The 18,775-nt window shown below is 41.4% G+C and overlaps 1 long non-coding RNA gene across 1 annotated transcript; it reads left to right on the top strand.

Annotated features, from left to right (window-relative positions):
- The first annotated feature begins 4,419 nt into the window (after positions 1–4,419).
- Positions 4,420–18,130, top strand: LOC110133232 (uncharacterized). The gene is made up of 3 exons (XR_002312724.2): positions 4,420–5,067; positions 15,685–15,816; positions 17,654–18,130. It is a non-coding gene; the product is annotated as an uncharacterized lncRNA (long non-coding RNA).
- Positions 18,131–18,775: the final 645 nt, after the last annotated feature.

The raw sequence follows: 18,775 nt of genomic DNA, 5'->3' as shown, positions 1-18,775 counted from the left end.
TTGTTTCTTAATGAGTCTTGCTAATGGTTTGTCAGTTTTGTTTATTTTTTCAAAAAACCAGCTTTTAGCTTTGTTGATTTTTGCTATGGTCTCTTTAGTTTCTTTTGCATTTATTTCTGCCCTAATTTTTAAGATTTCTTTCCTTCTACTAACCCTGGGGTTCTTCATTTCTTCCTTCTCTAGTTGCTTCAGGTGTAGAGTTAGGTTATTTATTTGACTTTTTTCTTGTTTCTTGAGGTAGGCCTGTAATGCTATGAATCTTCCCCTTAGCACTGCTTTTACAGTGTTCCATAGGTTTTGGGTTGTTGTGTTTTCATTTTCATTCATTTCTATGCATATTTTGATTTTTTTTTATTTCTTCTAAGATTTGTTGGTTATTCAGAAGCGTGTTGTTTAGCCTCCATATGTTTGAATTTTTAATAATTTTTTTCCTGAAATTGAGATCTAATCTTACTGCACTGTGGTCAGAAAAGATGACTGGAATGATTTCAATTATTTTGAATTTACCAAGACTAGATTTATGGCCCAGGATGTGATCTATTCTGGAGAAGGTTCCGTGTGCACTTGAGAAAAAGGTGAATTTGATTGTTTTGGGGTGAAACGTCCTATAGATGTCAATTAGGTCTAGCTGGTCCATTGTGTCCTTTAAAGTTTTTGTTTCCTTGTTCATTTTCTGTTTAGTTGATCTATAAATAGTTGTGAGTGGGGTATTAAAGTCTCCTACTATTATTGTGTTACTATTAATTTCCTCTTTCATACTCGTTAGCATTTGCCTTACATATTGCAGTGCTTCTATGTTGGGTGCATATATAATTGTTATATCTTCTTCTTGGATTGATCCTTTGATCATTATGTAGTGTCCATCTTTGTCTCTTTTCACAGCCTTTATTTGAAAGTCTATTTTATCTGATATGAGTATTGCGACTCCTGCTTTCTTTTGGTCTCCGTTTGCGTGGAATATTTTTTTCCAGCCCTTCACTTTTAGTCTGTATGTGTCACTTGTTTTGAGGTGGGTCTCTTGTAGACAGCGTATATAGGGGTCTTGCTTTTGTATTCATTCAGCCAGCCTTTGTCTTTTGGTTGGGGCATTCAACCCATTTACATTTAAGGTAATTATTGATAGGTATGGTCCCGTTGCCATTTATTTTGTTGTTTGGGGTTCACGTTTATACCACCTTTCTGTGTTTCCTGTCTAGAGAAGATCCTTTAGTATTTGTTGAAGAGCTGGTTTGGTGGTGCTGAATTCTCTCAGCTTTTGCTTTTCTGTAAAGCTTTTGAGTTCTCCTTCATATCTGAATGAGATCCTTGCTGGGTAGAGTAGTCTAGGTTGTAGGTTATTCTCTTTCATTACTCTAAGTATGTCCTGCCATTCCCTTCTGGCCTGAAGGGTTTCTATTGATAGATCAGCTGTTATCCTTATGGGAATCCCTTTGTGTGTTATTTGTTGTTTCTCCCTTGCTGCTTTTAATATTTGTTCTTTGTGTTTGATCTTTGTTAATTTGATTAATATGTGTCTTGGGGTGTTTCGCCTTGGGTTTATCCTGTTTGGGACTCTCTGGGTTTCTTGGACTTGGGTGGCTATTTCCTTCCCCATTTTAGGGAAGTTTTCAGCTATTATCTCCTCGAGTAACTTCTCATGGCCTTTCTTTTTGTCTTCTTCTTCTGGGACTCCTATGATTCGAATGTTGGGGCGTTTCATATTGTCCCAGAGGTCCCTGAGGTTGTCCTCATTTCTGTTGATTCTTTTTTCTTTTTTCCTCTCTGCTTCATTTATTTCCACCATTTTATCTTCTACCTCACTTATCCTATCTTCTGTCTCTGTTATTCTACTCATGGTTCCCTCCAGAGTGTTTTTGATCTCATTTATTTCATTATTAATTTTTAATTGACTTTTTTTTATTTCTTCTAGGTCCTTGTTAAACATTTCTTGCATCTTCTCAATCTTTATCTCCAGGCTATTTATTTGTAACTCCATTTTGTTTTCAAGATTTTGGATCATTTTTATTATCATTATTCTAAATTCTTTTTCAGGTAGATTCCCTATTTCCTCCTCTTTTGTTTGACTTGGTGGGCTTTTTTCATGTTCCTTTACCTGTTGGGTATTTCTCTACCTTTTCATCTTGTTTAGATTGCTGTGTCTGGAGTGGGCTTTCTGTATTCTTGTGGTCTGTGGTTCCTTTTTATTGTGGAGGTTTCACCCAGTGGGTGGGGCTGGATGATTGGTTTGTCAAGGTTTCCTGGTTAGGGAAGCTTGTGTCAGCATCCTGGTGCGTGGAATTGGATTTCTTCTCTCTGGAGTGCAATGGAGTGTCGAGTAATGAGTTTTGTGATGGGTCTATGTGTTAGGTGTGACTTGGACAGCCTGTATGTTGACACTCAGGTCTATGTTCCTGCATTGCTAAAGAATTTGCGTGGTATGTCTTGTACTGGAGCTTATTGGCTCATGGGTGGTGGTTGGTTTTGGTATAGGTATGGAGGCTTTTGGATGGTCTCTTATTCCTTAATGTTCCATGTAGTCAGAAGTTTTCTGGTTTTCTCAGGTTTTGGGCTTAAGTCTCCTGCCTCTGGATTTCAGTTTTATTCTTCCAATAGTCTCAAGACTTCTCCAACTATACAGCACCGATAATAAAATTTCTAGGTTAATGGTGAAAAGATTCTCCACTGTGAGAGACAACCAGAGAGGTTCACAGAGTTACATGAAGAATAGGAGAGGGAGGAAGGAGATAGAGGTGAGCAGGAGGAGAAAAAGGGGACTCAAGAGGAGAGAGACAGATCTACGCAGTTATCTGTTCCCAAAGTGTTCTCCGTAGCCCAGACACCCACAAAGATTCACAGAATTGGATTGGGAAGAGAAGGGGAAAGGAGGAACCAGAGGTGTTCTGAGGTGGAAAACAGAGAGTCAAAAGTGGGAGAGTAATTACCACACTCCTGAATAGAAATGGGAACTGAATATTGGATTCTTAAATGTCCAAAATTTATATCACATACTGAAAAACAAAGATTAAAAATCTAGTGTAGAGGTTAGACTCTTTGAAATACAATATTTAAAAACAAAAACAAAAACACACAAAACATTTAGAAATGTATATGAAGTTTGTTTTAAAAATAGGGTTTCTCTCTCTTTTTTTGGCAAGGTTATAAGTGAAATGAAAATGAAAATTAAGGAATAATAGAGGAGTATTAGAGGATTTTAAAAGGAAATAGGAGAGAAAAACAAGAAAAAAAAATTTAAAAAATTTTTTTTCCTAATTAAAAAGAATCATAAAAATATATGAAAATGAAAGTTGAGGAGTAATGGGGGAGTAATAGGGAATTTTAAAAGAAAATAAAAGAGAAAAAATAAAAAATAAGGAAATAAAATTTTTTTTAATTAAAAAAAAAATACATATATATCTAGGAATTTCTCTGGAGTTGTTGCGGTCAGTGTAGGTTCAGTTCAATTGCAGATAGCTCCTCTTTCCAGCTTACACTTCTTGATATCTGTAGGCCCCTTCCCGTGTAGTCGGTGTTACCTTCAGGGATTTTAATCTGTTGCACCGGTCCTTTCTGAAGTGGTTCCCTTTGTTTATTTGGCTTCTATTTGCCGTCTCTTCGGTGTCTAATTTCTGCCCTGACACAGGCGGGCGGAGGTGATCTCTTATTTAGGTTCTCTAGTTCAGTTCAGTCCTGCTACGGGGAGGGCGGGGCGCTGCAGACAGATACCGCTCTGTGTGGATAGCGCTCACCGTGTTCCGGCCACACTGGGTTTGCCCCGCTCACGGGTGTCAGTGCTTTCCCCGTCTACACTGCTCAGGCTCCCGGCTGCTCTATATGGAGCGGGCCCTGCGTTGAGTGCGGTTCCAGTTTTCGGGTACTCCATAAAAGCGCGGATTCGGTTGCGCCTGCATTTTGTGCCTTCCCCGGCCTGAGCGGCTCAGGCAGCCAAAGGCTTGGGCGCAATCTCCCCGGGTACGGCGCGCTTTTTCCCTCCGCGGCCCCAGCACGCACCGCCAGTCGGGTCTCAGGAAGTCTTTAGCTAGAATCCGGAGGCCTGTTTGCAGTGTGGGAGGGGGTGGCTTCTCAGGGGCTGAGTTTGCCCCTTTTCCCCTCCCCCCTGCCTCCTACCTCCAGCGGGGATGGGCCGGCTCTTCTCTGGAGTTTCTCAGTCCCTTTGTTTTGCGAACCGCCGGCAGTGTGTTTCGGCCGGTTGATTTTGTCCCTTGCTATCCCACAGTTTAAAAAAGGCTCCCTCCGATTGCTCTCAGGGCCTTCCGGCCGGTCCTTACCCTAAGCAATGCCGCCCGCTCCTCTCCGTTCCGCCCCCGCTTGTTGCTGGCGGGTGCGGGCATCTGGGGTATTTTTCTGCTGGGAGTTGGTTTTAGGCACGTAATCTGTGGGCCTTATTTAATTTTTCCTCCCAGTTAGGTTGCCAAAAACTTCCCCCAGTCCCGCCAGTGCGAGGGTTTCCTGGTGATTGGAAACTTCCTCTATTAAGACTCCCTTCCCAGGACGGGTCTCCGTCCGTAGCTCTTTTGACTCCCTTTTTATCTTTTATATTTTGTCCTACCTCCCTTTGAAGACAAATGGGCTGCTTTTCTGGGCGCCTGATGTCCTCTGCTAGCGATCAGAAGTTGTTTTGTGAAATTTGCTCAGCATTCAAATGTTCTTTCGATGAATTTGTAGGAGAGAAAGTGGTCTCCCCGTCCTATTCCTCCGCCATCTTGGCTCCTCCCCCCCAGGCCAGCCATTTTCAAGGAAATCAATATCGGCCAATGGATTAATCTCTCAATTTGTCTTATTTCATTCTTAGGAAAAAAAAGGAGGAGAAAAATCTACTAATTTCGGGGTAACCACTAGCTCCAGAATACCCATAGTACATTAGATGCATTTCTTTGAAATTTCCTTCCTGTTGCCATTTGCTGGTGACCTTCTACCCATCTCAGCGATATATATTTTACCACTGTCCAATAGTTCCTATTTCACACGTGACCCAGAATTAAAAAGTGAAAGTTTGACATTATTGGAGAGATTTCTTCTTCAAATCAGGAAAGCTGAATTCTACTCACAGACCTGCCACTGGGAACTTTGGTAAGCTGTATACCTTCGCTGCAATGATTTCTTCTTGTTTAAAGTAAGGATGTAATGACAGGTTCCGATACACTGCTAGGTATACGATAATTAATGAGAGCATACTGTATATAGCACATGGGAAAAGAAAGGTATGATCTGTTCACAGGACATATGTTCGTGTGAAAGTCACTCACTGGTGTCCGACTCTTTGCGACCCCATGGACTATACAGTCCATGGAATTCTCCAGGCTAGAATAGAAGAGTGGGTAGCCTTTCCCTTCTCCAGGGGATCTTCCCAACCCAGGTATTGAACCCAGGTCTCCCACTTTGCAGGTGAATTCTTTACCTGGTGAGCCACAAGGACATACATTAAGTTAACTTTAAAATGCACTCCAATAAACATTATGTGCAGGCAAATATTGTTTGATTCCACTTATATGAGGTACTTGGAATAGTCAAATTCATATAGTCAGAAAGTGCATTGTTAAATGTCAGGGGCTAGAGAGGGGGAGACAGGGAGTGGGGAGTTTTTGTTTAGTGTGGACAGTTTCAGTTTAGGAAGGTGAAAAATTCAGAAGACGAATGGTGGTGAGAGTTACACAGCAAGGTGAATGTACTTAGTCCACTGAACTGTAGAGTTAAATATGGTTAAAATAGTACATTTTATATTATGTGACTTTTGTTGTTTTTTAGTCACTAAGTCATGCCTGACTCTTTTGCGACCCCATGGACTGTAGCCTGCCAGGCTCCTCTGTCCATGGGATTTTCCAGGCAAGAATACTGGAGTAGGTTTCCATGCCCTCCTCCAGGGGATCTTTCCAGTCCAGGGATCGAGCCTGCATCTCCTTCATTGCTCCTGCATTGGCAGGCGATTCTTTACCACTGAGCAACCACAGAAGCTTTAATGTGACTTTTGCCACCAAAAAAAAAAAAAAAAAAGTTAAAGAAAGAAGGAAAAAAGGAAATTAATTTATTTCTGTCTCTTGGAGAAACAGCACAGAGGTTGGTAAGTTAAGACTAGAACAGCAGCTGCATGGTTTCAGATACCCAGGCTGTTCCTACCTTATTCATCTACCATCCTTGGCACATAGACCTCATGGTGGCAGAGGGCTTGCTCAGTTCTGGCCTTCTCAAGCATGTCCCAGTCAACAAGAAGGAGAGAAGGAAAAAAAAAGAAGGAGGAGGAAAGGCAGAGAAATGACATACCCCATTCCTTTAAGGAAGAGTTCCGGAAGACCCCCAGCACTCTTTAACCCTCAGCTAGAATTTAGCCCCAGGCCACATCTGACAGCATCGGAAGTTGGAGAAGGTAAACTTCTGAATCACTGAGATCAATGTGGACTATTTTATTATTTTCATACCAGGAAAATCTCCAAGAGGGAGTGACGACAGCTCCTCAAGTCTGTTTCTGAGTATGTATTTTGAACAAGACTCACAGAGTTCTCAAGAAGACTCCCACTCATCAGAGCTTTCAGTTTTTCTCAATTCTATCCCTCTCCCAACTCTCTACATAATCATCCACATCCTACAGAAAGGGACCAGGGTGAAGACATCAAGAGACAGAGGAAGTGCTTCCCTTTTCCTGTGACAACTCCTACTTTATTTTTTGGGGAAAAAAAAAAAGCTTGTGCGATAATAAGACCAACTTTTTGTGCATAACATCTAAGAAATGCAGGATTTCATGGCTACCTGAGAGCATAATCTACAAGGCACAGAGCTCGTGTATCAACCAAGAAGAAAAGGGAAGACCATCTCAAGACACAGTGACAGAAACACCACCTGGAGAAGAGATTGAAAAGACGACAACCAGCCTGACCCACCTCTCAGGGAACTCCTACTGTGCCCCTGATTTCGTTTGAAATTGCCCCAATAGGCTTCACTGCACTGCACAGATGAGAAAGGAGAGTCAAGGAAGTTAAGTGGCTTTGTTAAAAAGGAAACCGTCCCAGGAGCAGAGGTGGGGTTAGCACTCTGTGAAGTCCGACCCTGTCATTCTTATCTGGTGTTGTAACCCCAGCACTGACTGGAGTGACCAGTGCGTGGGATCAATAAGAATTGTTTGATTGAATGCACAAGTGAAGGGATCACTCCAAATCTCATGTCCTGTCCCCAAACGGGCCTCCCACTAAGAGTAGAGTTTGTGCTCCCCCTGTTAGCAATACTTGGCACCTCAGAAGGTGATAAAACCTACCATGGAGCAGATCCCCACCGAGCTTCAGAATTGGAAACCACATCTTATTGCTGCATAATGGCCCTGGTTCTATTTCCCACATCACAGAGAATGCAGCCTAAAAGAGATTGAGTTATTCCATACAAAGACTTCACAGGAGGAAGTGGGGGGAAATGTTTTGATTCACCGCTTTTTTTTTTTTTTGGCGTTTCGAACACAATAATGCACATTTTCATCAGAAGCTAAATGATAGTGCTTACAGTATTTAATATCTGAATTCAATTATGTTTTTGAAGGCTTATTACCATAGCAAAAGGAAAGTATTTCAGAAAATTTCCAAAGGCATCAGTGTACAATCGTTGGGGGAAAAAAGGACACACTGTTAAGGAAACTATGTATTCAGATGCAAGAGAGACATTGGGAGGGACACACAGAAACACACACATAGACATGCAAAAGACAGAGACTCACCGAGTAAAGATAAACACACACATGAATTAGAAGAATAAAGAGATAAAGAACCTCCAGCGTGACCTTCCAACACTCTTGATTGGTAACACTAGTTCCCTCATCTCTCCTTAAAAAGCCTCCGCCCACCCAATCACCATGCCTCCGATGAAGTAATTTGTCAAAGAGCAAGCAAGTCTGGGGAGGGGGCTTCCCTGGTGTTGCCATGGGTAAGAATCCACCTGTCAATGCAGGGGACTCGGGTTCCATCCCTGGTCTAGGAAGAGTCAGCCAGCTGCGGAGCAACTAAGCCTGTGTGCCAAACTACTGAGTCCATACCCCAGAGCCCACGGCCAAACTACTGAGTCCATACCCCAGAGCCCACGGCCAAACTACTGAGTCCATACCCCAGAGCCCACGGCCAAACTACTGAGTCCATACCCCAGAGCCCACGGCCAAACTACTGAGTCCATACCCCAGAGCCCACGGCCAAACTACTGAGTCCATACCCCAGAGCCCACGGCCAAACTACTGAGTCCATACCCCAGAGCCCACGGCCAAACTATTGAGTCCATACCCCAGAGCCCACGCGCCGCAACTGGAGAGGACCCCCCACTTGCCGCAACTAGAGAAAGCCCAAGCAACAGAAACCCAGCACAGCCAAACAATGATTTTTTTTTAAATAAAGGCTCTCTTGAAGGACTCTATTAAAAAAAAAAAAAAGAAGCCAATGTGACCATTTTACTCATCTGCCTAACACCGTGCTATATGTATTCCATTGCCCATGAGATAAAAGTCTAAGTCCTCTGAACTGTTTCATACTGGTCAAATCTGGGACAATTTGAGCATTAGATATATAATGATAGCAATAGCTGATGACTCATAACATAAAAACCTACAAGTCCATAATGATATCTATGAATTCATTAGGAAAAGAAATGGGGATGCTGTTAATTTGAAACTGACAATAAATTCTGAAAGAATAACAGACTTAGAAAATCACCAGTGGATGCTGAACTCAGTGGATGAAAGATTGATGGAGAACAAGATATTTACATTGTCTCGAGGAATTTCTCTACCAATCATTTATTAATTGCAATGAGAAAAATAAGAAAAATTTGAAAACACAAGGGGAAAAAGAAGATACAGCACCACTCCATCATCGAGTAGTGACTTTTTTAAAGATTATTTTTAAGTGGATCATTTTTTTTTAAGTCTTTATTGAATTTGTTACAACATGGTTACTGTTTTATGGGGTTTTTTGGGTTTTGTTTTTTGTTCTGTTCTGTTTTGCTGAGAGCCATATAGTAGCTTTCTGACCAGGGATCAACCCACACCCTCTGCATTAGAAGGTGAAGCCTTAACCACTGGACTGCCAAGGAAGTCCCTATTAGTGACTATTATTAACATGTTTTCTTTGATATTTTTGGTGAGAGAGAACGAGAGGGAAGAAGCAGGAGGAAGATGAGAAAAAGGAGGAGGGTGGACTCAGTTGTCATGCTGTGTGAATTATGTCATGTTGCATCCTTCTTTGTTGATTATATAATTATACAATATTCATAGGCCACCCCACCAACAGGTTGCATTGGGTCAAAAATATTATCTTTTCATCTGTGTTTAAATGTTGCTGAAATAACCTCCCTATAGTGTTTTCCTCTCTGCACATCACACAAACCATGGCCTGTTCATTACAAACCAAGAGGGAGCTGTGCATCTTGGACACCTTAGTCTCAGCACAGCCCAGCATCAGCAGAATTTAACAGGCCGCATCAATCGTTTAATAGTAACAGACAGAGGCCAATTTTTCTCAAGAAGTGAGCTAGTGCCCAATGATTAAGAAATCTGGGGGCTCAAGGCTCCTTTCCATCTTCCTTTGGCCCTGTGGATTTGGTCCATTATTCAAAGTCTCCATCTCTTTGCTTTACCATGTTTAAAATGGAAAGGAGAGATCTAGTGTTATGCTCACATTTACTCTTGCAATCTTTTGACCAAGCAACATTGATTGAGTACCTTTCCTAGGCCAGACACCCTGTTCTTGGGCAGAGCTACTGAGCAGAATAAAGCATCTTTCTATTAGCTGTTCTCAGCCCATTGGGAAATAAAAGATTTAACCACAAATTATGGTATAAAGCAGTGAGTTTCATAGAAAGGTAATGTTCCTCATGGTAGAGGAGTTGAGAAGAGAATTCTTTAATAATCATACAATATTACATCCTGTCTAAAGAACAGTGGTGAAGAATCAATGGAGGAATCCCATAGAATTGCAGAGAGTGGGACCAAGGGCTCTAGTCTGGTGATGGCAAACGGCTGCCACAGGATCTCCTCGTCTATGTTCTTTGCAGACATTACTAATCAATCCTTATTTCCCTTTGAACTCAGATTTCAAAATCCTCCTTAAAAGAGTGCCTCAAAATCCTCCTTAAAAGAGTGCCTCAAAATCCTGGAGCATAGGGGTACAGAATACTTTAGAGGCAGTCCAATCTGGGTTAAAATTCAGCCTCTGCAACTATGGGATGCATAATCATGGGCAAGCCAATCCACCTCTCTTTTCTAACCAAATCCCTCCCTGACAGAGTCACATGATAAATAAAATTAAGGCAGGGAAAATTCTCCCTCAGACTGCTGGTGGGAATGCAAAATGATGTGACCACTTTGGAAGATACGCAATTTCTTTAATAGCTAAACCTAAGTTTATCATCTGTCCTAGCAGTTCTACTCCTAAGTATGTACCCAGGAGAAATGAGAACATATATCCATATGAAAATTCACATGTGACTATTCCTAGCAGCGTAATTCATAATAGCCAGAATTTGTCCATTAACTTATGGCTTGATAAAGACAATGTGGTCTATCTATAAAGTGGACTATTATTCAAAAATAGAAAAAGGGAAAAAGCAGAGACATAACACAACATAGATAAAACTCAAAATCACCATGTTCACTAAAAAAAACTAGATCCAAAGCACTATATACTGTATGATCTCATCTATATACTAACACAAGGTAAGAAAAGGCAACTGACAGGCAGAAAATTGGTTCCTGGTTGCCTGGGACTGGGGCGGGAACAATGATTAACTGAAAAAGAGCTTCAGGCAGTATTTTAGGGTGATGGAAATGTTGTAAAATTGTAACAGGGAAGCAACCTAAATGTCCATCGACAGAGGAAGGAAGAAGATGTGATATACATACACGATGGAATATTACTCAGCCATAAAAAATGAAGTAATGGGATTTGCAACAACATGGATGAAGCTATAAATCATTTTACTAAGTAAAGTAAGTCAGACAGAGAAAGACAAATATTATGTGATATCAATTATACATAGAATATAAAAAATTGATACAAATGAACTTATTTACAAAACAGACATAGATTTACCAACCTGGAAAACGAACTTATGGTTACCAAAGGGGAGAGCAGGGGGTGAGACAGACACTTCCTACTATATATAAATATATAAACAACAAGGACTATACAGCAAGTATAGCACTATGTTTAATATCATATAATAACATAGTAGAAAGGAATCTGAAAAATTATATCTATCTATATACATCTATATATATACAGATATAGATATATAACTGAATCACTTTGCTATACACCTGAAATATTGTAAATCATCTATACTTCGATTAAAAATGTGCTGTGGTGATGGCTTAACAGCTCTGTAAATTCATTAAAAAAAAAACCACTGGACACTTAAAACGAGTAAATTTTTAATTAGATAAGTAATACCTCAATGCAGCTGTTAAAAAAGACATGTTAAGTTTTTGCATGGAACTTGGGACTGCAGGACATATACCAAACTGTTATATCAACTCCTTTCTTTCCAAAATTCTTCTCTTTTACCCAAGAATAGTTACTTCCACAGAGCTCTGTAGTCATTGTTTCTTGGCAATGAAAACCGTCTTGCCTCATGGCACTGCTTGCTTAAATTATATAGTTTAACTCCTAATATATATTTTGAAAAGTAAAGTGAAAATGTTAGTCTCTTAGTCTTGTCTGACTCTTTGCAACCCCATGGACTGTAGCCTGCCAGGCTCCTCCGTCCATGGGATTTCCCAGGCAAGAGTACTGGAGTGGGTTGCCATTCCCTTCTCCAGGGGATCTCCCTGACTCAGGGATCAAACCTGGGTCTCCTGCATTGCAGGCGTACTGTTTATCATCTGCACTACCAGGGAACGCCACAAAAGAACATTAACATCCTTAAGTATACAGATAATCTCTTATTTGTTTTCATGTTCTTCTCATTGGCAGCTGGCTTTCATTTTGGCTCCTGACACAAAATTCAAATTCCAGTATTTATTAGGGGATTAAAAAAAAGGAAGAATTTCTTTCCAACGGTGAATTTCTGGAAAAGGAAGTAATAACAAGAGTGGCTACTTTTGAGGGTGAACACATTTTAGAAAATAGAGCGGCATAAAAGCCAGATCAATTTAGAGACGCTGATTCAGGCTCAGCGTGGCTAATTAATTTACACAGCCATGATCACTGCAGACACATCTAAATTTTAGATTATTTTTATCTTGGCAAAGAAGCTCTTACCCAGGCCAGCCTCTTGTTGCTAAGCATCCAACAAAATAGACATTAAAGGAATTGGAGGGAAAAAAATAATAAAGCTACCAAACTTTTTTAATGACAAATTGATGTCTTTTAAAACAATCCAAATAGTACCCGTTTCTGTGAGAACAACACTTAAGTCAATTTAAATTAATTGATGTGTGTTAAGATCAGCCAGTGCATTCACTGTCTTTCATCTAAACAGGAGAAAGAAGTTGGAATGGCTTTATAGAGCCTCACATGTGAAGGTTGCTTTGAGTTCACAAAGTGCTGCTCAAACTTTAATGCTAGTTTAAGCAGATGCTCACATTAATGCTTCAGGACTTTTGTTCTGCAATGAGAGGAAGTTAAGTGTAACTTAGACAATTGCTATTCGCCTTTCAGCATCCTCTTCCTCTTATTCTGGGGATGGGACCTCAATTTTATTTTAGAAACATCCTGTTCTTTGTTGCAAGAAAGTAATGATTATCTAGATACCTTTTGCTTACATTTATGATTAATATTTTAACACTGCCATACTGTCTTTTTACCACTCTTGCTTTCTCAATGCATATATGTGTGCATGGATGCACACATATATACATGCATGCATGTATGTGTCTATATATACATATATACATTGTTTTCCTGCATCATTTGAGAGCAAATCATAGCTGCTGTGGCCCTTCAGTAACAATTTTCAGCCTGTATCTTCTAAGAAGGAACTCTCTGCTGTGGAACAGGAAAGGTGATGGTGGTGGTGCTGGTTTAGTTGTTAAGTCATTTCTGACTCTGGTGACCCCATAGACTGTAGCCCACCAGCCTCCTCTGTCCATGTGATTTCCCAGGTAAGAACAGTGGAGTGGGTGGTCATTTCCTTCTTCAGGGGCTCTTCCCGACCGAGGGATCAAACCCAGGTCTCCTGCATTGCAGGCAGATTCTTTACCGATTGAGCCACCAGGGAAACAGTAATAGAATTATGAAATTCAAGGACTCTAAGTGTTGATACAATATCATTATCTCAGTCCATAGTTAAATTTAGAAAATTTTCCTAATAATGTACCTTACAGCATTTTTCAAGCAGGGTACAAGCCATGGTCCCACATTGCATTTAGCTTTTAGTCTGTTAGTAACAGACTTCTAACAAAGTAATCAGAAAAAGGTAAACATAATGTTTCTCTACTGCAGGAGGATCTAGAAATATAAATATACTTCCACAAAGAGTGAGCAAGATATTTCTCCTCAAGATGGTGAAGGACAGGGGAGCCTGGTGTACTGCAGTCCACGGGGTGGCAAAAGCTGGACATAGCAACTGAGCATTTCAGAGAAGTCATATTGTGTTGGGTGAACTCTGCTTAAGGAATCAGAGGGTAACATAAAATGCTTATTTAAAATGTTTCTGTAAAAAAAAAAAAACTAAAAACAAGCAACTTGGGTGTTTCAGGGGGCATGTGGTTCCCCAATTTCCCAAACAAGCCAGATTAGTTGAGAAGCCAATGTTTTGGGACTTCCCTGGTGGTCCAGTGGTTAAGAATCCGCCTTCCATGCAGGGGATGTGAGTTTGCTCCCTGGTCAAGGACCTAAGATCCTGCATGCCTCGGGGCAACGAAGACCACGTGCCACAACCACTGAGCCCTCATGTCACAACTAGAGAAGCCCATACATGGCAACGAAGATCCTGAATGCCACAATTAAGACCCAACGCAGCCAAGTAAATAAATATTAAAAATAAATATTTTAAAAAGCCAGTGCCTTAGCCAAGCACACTCTGCATCCGGATCATTCAACCTTTTCTTGTTGAACAATTATACAGCTCTCCAGTTCTTGTGGAACGATTACACAGCTATCCATGGTACACAATGAAGCTAAAATGCCGCTACCTCTGTGAGTTACAGTCTGTGATCATCTTCTCTGTCCCAATCACTGCTCAGGGAATCATTCTGAACTCAGTGACCTCACAGCAACGTCTGCATTCTTTGATTACAAAATAATGATGACAATGACAATATAATTGACAATAAATAATAATGGCTGGTATTTTATTAAAACTCTTTTAGACTTTGTAAAGACCTTTATATAGAATATCCCAACCACATGGGAATCCATCACTCTTTTATCATAACTAGTCTCATTTCACCGATGCCTACTTTGGGCTCAGAGAAGTTATTTAACTTTCCCAAGGTCACACAGATGCCAGCACCTCCTATAAACTCCAAGGCTAGAGCTTCATCATCCTCACTGGTTTCCCTACCACCACCACCTCATTATCCAGATCCATGCTGCCAAAAATGGTAGCCACTGGTCATACATGTCTCATTAGACTTAACATTCAGGTAATTAAATAAAAATGAAACATTCAGGTCATCAATTACCCAAGCCCTGTGTCAAGAGCTCCAGAGCTATAGAGGACAATGCAGATATGAAACACTACCATCATCAGAGAAAGCGCTGTTCAGCACACTACCCCAGAATGTGAGCCTCCAAGAGCAAGAACCTGGTTTCGATATTATATTTTCTTTAAAATTATCCTCTGAAGCTCACTGAAGCTATGTTTGGAGAACAAGGCCTTTGCTACATTGACTAGATTTTCTTACACTTCATCTGTGATGTAAATGATGTTTCTTTTGAGCAGAAGAGCAACACTGCCTTCGATCTGTCAGTCCCCATCATTGCTAGCACATAGACGGCTCTTCTTAACCTTGCTACCAAGGCTAGGGAGAGGATTCAGTTCCTGAATCCCCCAGAGGAATGTCCTCAGTCACACCGTGGATACCCTGAGCTAAGAGCTACCCACACAAATACCCTTGACCATTTTATGAGCTTGGTTCTGAATTCCAACATGAAATTGCCAAAACTCACAATCTGCTTTGTTTCTTTGCTGTTTCGATTCTGAATGGGATCTTTTCTCCTGTAAACATTCCCTCCATACAGTTGCCATCTTTGGCAAACATTCCATCCATCCCAGGAGTTAAGGCTGCAGTTCCATCCTCCATCCCCTCTAACACTCATGGGCAAAATTTCCAAAGAGCATCATCACTTATTAACAACAACAGGGCTTGGCATTTTACTTACAAGTGGAGTCTTTAAGTTAGTCAGCTCTAGATCTGAATCCTGATTTAACTGGCCTTGTAAATCTACAGCCATGCACTTCTCTGAGTGTCTAGTTTTTAATTTTTTACTTATTTATTTGGCTGTGTCGGGTCTTGGCTGTGACGTGTGGTCTTAGTTGCCCCATGGCATGTGGGCATCTCGTGTCTTGGAAGGTGGATTCTTAAGCCCCGGACCACCAGGGAAGTCCCTGAAACTATTTTTATCTTTCCTGTAAAATGGGAAGAATTATGTTACTTAAAGAACCACAGTGAGCCAAAAACAAGAAAATGCTTATCAATTGCTCACCACCCAGTGTATGATAACAGAAAGCGCTTTATTTAACTTTTAATCACTTTGATCCTTCTACATTTTTATTTTGCTCCAGGCAACGTTTTGGAGACTTTATACGGAGATCTATCCTTTTTAATCTTTCCAAAGTCCTGATGAAGTAGGTATTAGTCCTTCAGCTTTTCAGATGAGGAAGAGGTTCAGAGCCATTCGGAGAAGTGCATCCCAGGTAGGTCTGATGAACTGTGGAACCAAAGATCACTCTGCATCACCACGGTTCTAATTTACAGGAAGAGCTCAAAGCAAACACCATGTAAAGAACAGACTTTTGGACTCAGTGGAAGAGGGAGAGGGTGGGGTGATTTGAGAGAATAGCATTGAAACATATACATTGCCACATGTAAAATAACCAGTGGAGTTTGATGTAGGACGCAGGACACCCAAAGGGGCTCTGTGACAGCCTGGAGGGAAGGTGTGGCGGGAGGGGTTTCAGTCTGGAGGGGACACGTGTATGCCTTCGGCCAGTTCATGTTGATGTATGGCAAAACCATCACAATATTGTAAAGTGATTCTCCTCCAATTAAAATAAATAAATAAATTTTAAAAAGGAAAAAAAGAACAGCTCGAAACTCAGACCAGTCAGTGTGGCCCCGGGCGGCTGCAGAGAGCAGCTCAGCTTTGTAGAGAAAACGCCAGGCTCTCCGGCGCTTCTGTGATGCACAGCCTTCTAACACACTGTTGAGTCCGCCAGGGAGTGTTAAACGGCAGGTCTTCCTGAAACAGGCTGAAAACCATTAGCCGAAAAGAGCATTCCATTCTCTGCTACCGGAGACATTTAGATGAACACTTTGGAAAGAAAGCAAGCCACAAGCCGGCACATATGGGGGAGGGCAGGGAGGGCATTCTCTCCTGGCAACTCAGAATAGGTGAAAACAAAACAACAGTAAAAATCATAGTCGTCTCTTCACTCTTAGACCCTTTATGTGAGTGGTACCCAAATAGCACTGAAACAACACGATATTTTCTACCAGATAAAGGTTTTCCCTCCCAGGACACCGGAATTCATGATTCTAGCCATGCTCAGAATCACCCATTGTCTAAAATCGCACGTTACAAGAAAACACACCGCAAGCTCCCACGCTTCATGCACCCTTCACTGTATCTTTACTTTCAGAAATTCACACTGGGTTTGGCCTCAAGAAATTCACGTTGCTTTGTACGTCATTTAGAAATTTCAGTCGACTCTGCAGGTTAAAAAAAAAAGTACAAAATTTTCTGGGGAGAAAAAAAAACCAACTGCAACCGAACAGCTTGCGGAAGATAAAATTCTCTGCACATATTTAAATACATATTGAAATTAAATCTATCTATGGATGTGTGTGTGTATACACATACACACACACACACACCATCTTTTACCTGAAAGCATGCTGGTTCATTTCCATAAAAGACAAATTTGAGGGAGATGCTGATGAAGGCAGTTGCACATTTTATTACTAATCAGTGACACCAGGGGCCTTATTACAAAATATTTCTAAACAGACGAAATTCTGTAATGGGACCCCCAGGGGCCAGGCCCACAAAGTGTGAACTCCGCTCCACATCGGCCCGGCCACGTGTCTCCACGGTAACTAACTAAGGCAGCGTATGTGAGCCATTCAGAATTGCTGGCGTGCAGAAACCCTAAAGCCTGCCGACTTTATTTTTAGTCCAAGCGGTTAGATTTCACATTTCATCAGCGTTTAGCTCGCTTCTGTTTCCTAACAAACCCCACACGCACAGGCACACGCCACCAGATGTCCATAGTTTATCATGCAAATATCACATAGAAGCGATAATCATTATTAACGAATATAATCATCCAAAGTGGGGAGGGATATCGTTCACTGCCAGTTTGTGCTCAGTCCCTTATGCCCCAGAGTCTAAAGGGAAAAGAAGAGGAAGAAAAAGAATAAACTGTCAGCCATCAAATGCCTGCTTTAACAAAGAACAGAGCTCACGTCCTGCCAGGGGGACTGGTCTGCAATTTCTTTCTGTTTTGACAACCTTTTTTTTCCCTCCAACAGCGGAATCTACAAAGTCCACAGTTGCCAGGATGGATCACTGACTATTCTTGGTCCACATGCTTGTGAAGATGTCCCCAGTTCATCTTCAAGAGCTGATACCAGCAAGCCTTTGGGTTGTAAGCTGTAAAGTAGGAGAGAAATCCAGCAACCGTCTTCTTGATTCCTCCCTCACTTTGTTCTTCTCTGTCTCAGCAGTTGATCCTTTGCAGTCTGGCCACCTCTTGCCCTTTGGTTTTTCTGCAGCAGAGACCTTGAACCTCTGCAGCCTGTGGGGCACAGCAGGCTCACAAACAAGTTTGGCTCATCCTAGGTCATATTTAAAAAATAAAATAAGAGGACTTAGCTGTCAACTTTGAAAAATCAGGAGGTTGCACATAAAAATCCCGACTGTCAAGGACATTTCTGGTGATCCAGAGCTTGAGACTCGGTGCACCCACTCCAAGGGGCACTGATTCGAGCCCTGGTTGGGGAACTAAAATCCCACAGGCCACGAGGTACAATCAGAAAGTAAAAAAGTAAATAAATAATAATTTATAAAAATCCAGATTGTCAGTTTTTTAATAAAAGAGAATGAAAGAAAAGGCTAGCTGCAACAGTGGGCCCAAGTTTCTGTCCCTTGCAATGGGCTGAGCAGAAGAGGATCTGTCTTCTCTGGGTGAGACAAATGTGTCGCCTGTTGTAGGGATCGAGTCTTCCCTTCAAATGCTTCTCCAGGTTCAAATCACAGGTTTACGTGTTTGGATCCTTTTCGAAACCTTTGATTTTCACCTCCACCCTACCTTGGAGCAAAGAGATAGCTTCATTGTCCCTTCTCCAGGTGCTGACTTAGGGGAATCTTTGTAGTTTAGTTGCTAAATCGTGTCCAACTCTGCAACCCAATGAACTGCAGCATGCCAGGCCCCGCTGCCCATCACCAACTCACAGAGTTTGCGCAAACTCACGTCCACTGAGCCAGTGATGTCATCCAACCATCTCATCCCGTCACCCTCTTCTCCTTTTGCCTTCAATCTTTCCCAGCATCAGGGTCTTTTGCTAATGAATCAGCTCTTCGTATCTGGTGGCCAAAGTATTGCAGCTGCAGCTTCAGCATCAGTCCTTCCAAAGAATATTCAGGGTTGATTT

Source organism: Odocoileus virginianus, chromosome 33, assembly GCF_023699985.2.
Source record: "Odocoileus virginianus isolate 20LAN1187 ecotype Illinois chromosome 33, Ovbor_1.2, whole genome shotgun sequence".
In the NCBI taxonomy this organism is placed as follows: Eukaryota; Metazoa; Chordata; class Mammalia; order Artiodactyla; family Cervidae; genus Odocoileus; species Odocoileus virginianus.
The sequence above is the reverse complement of the archived record's forward strand: the minus strand, read 5'-3'. Positions and strand labels throughout refer to the sequence as shown.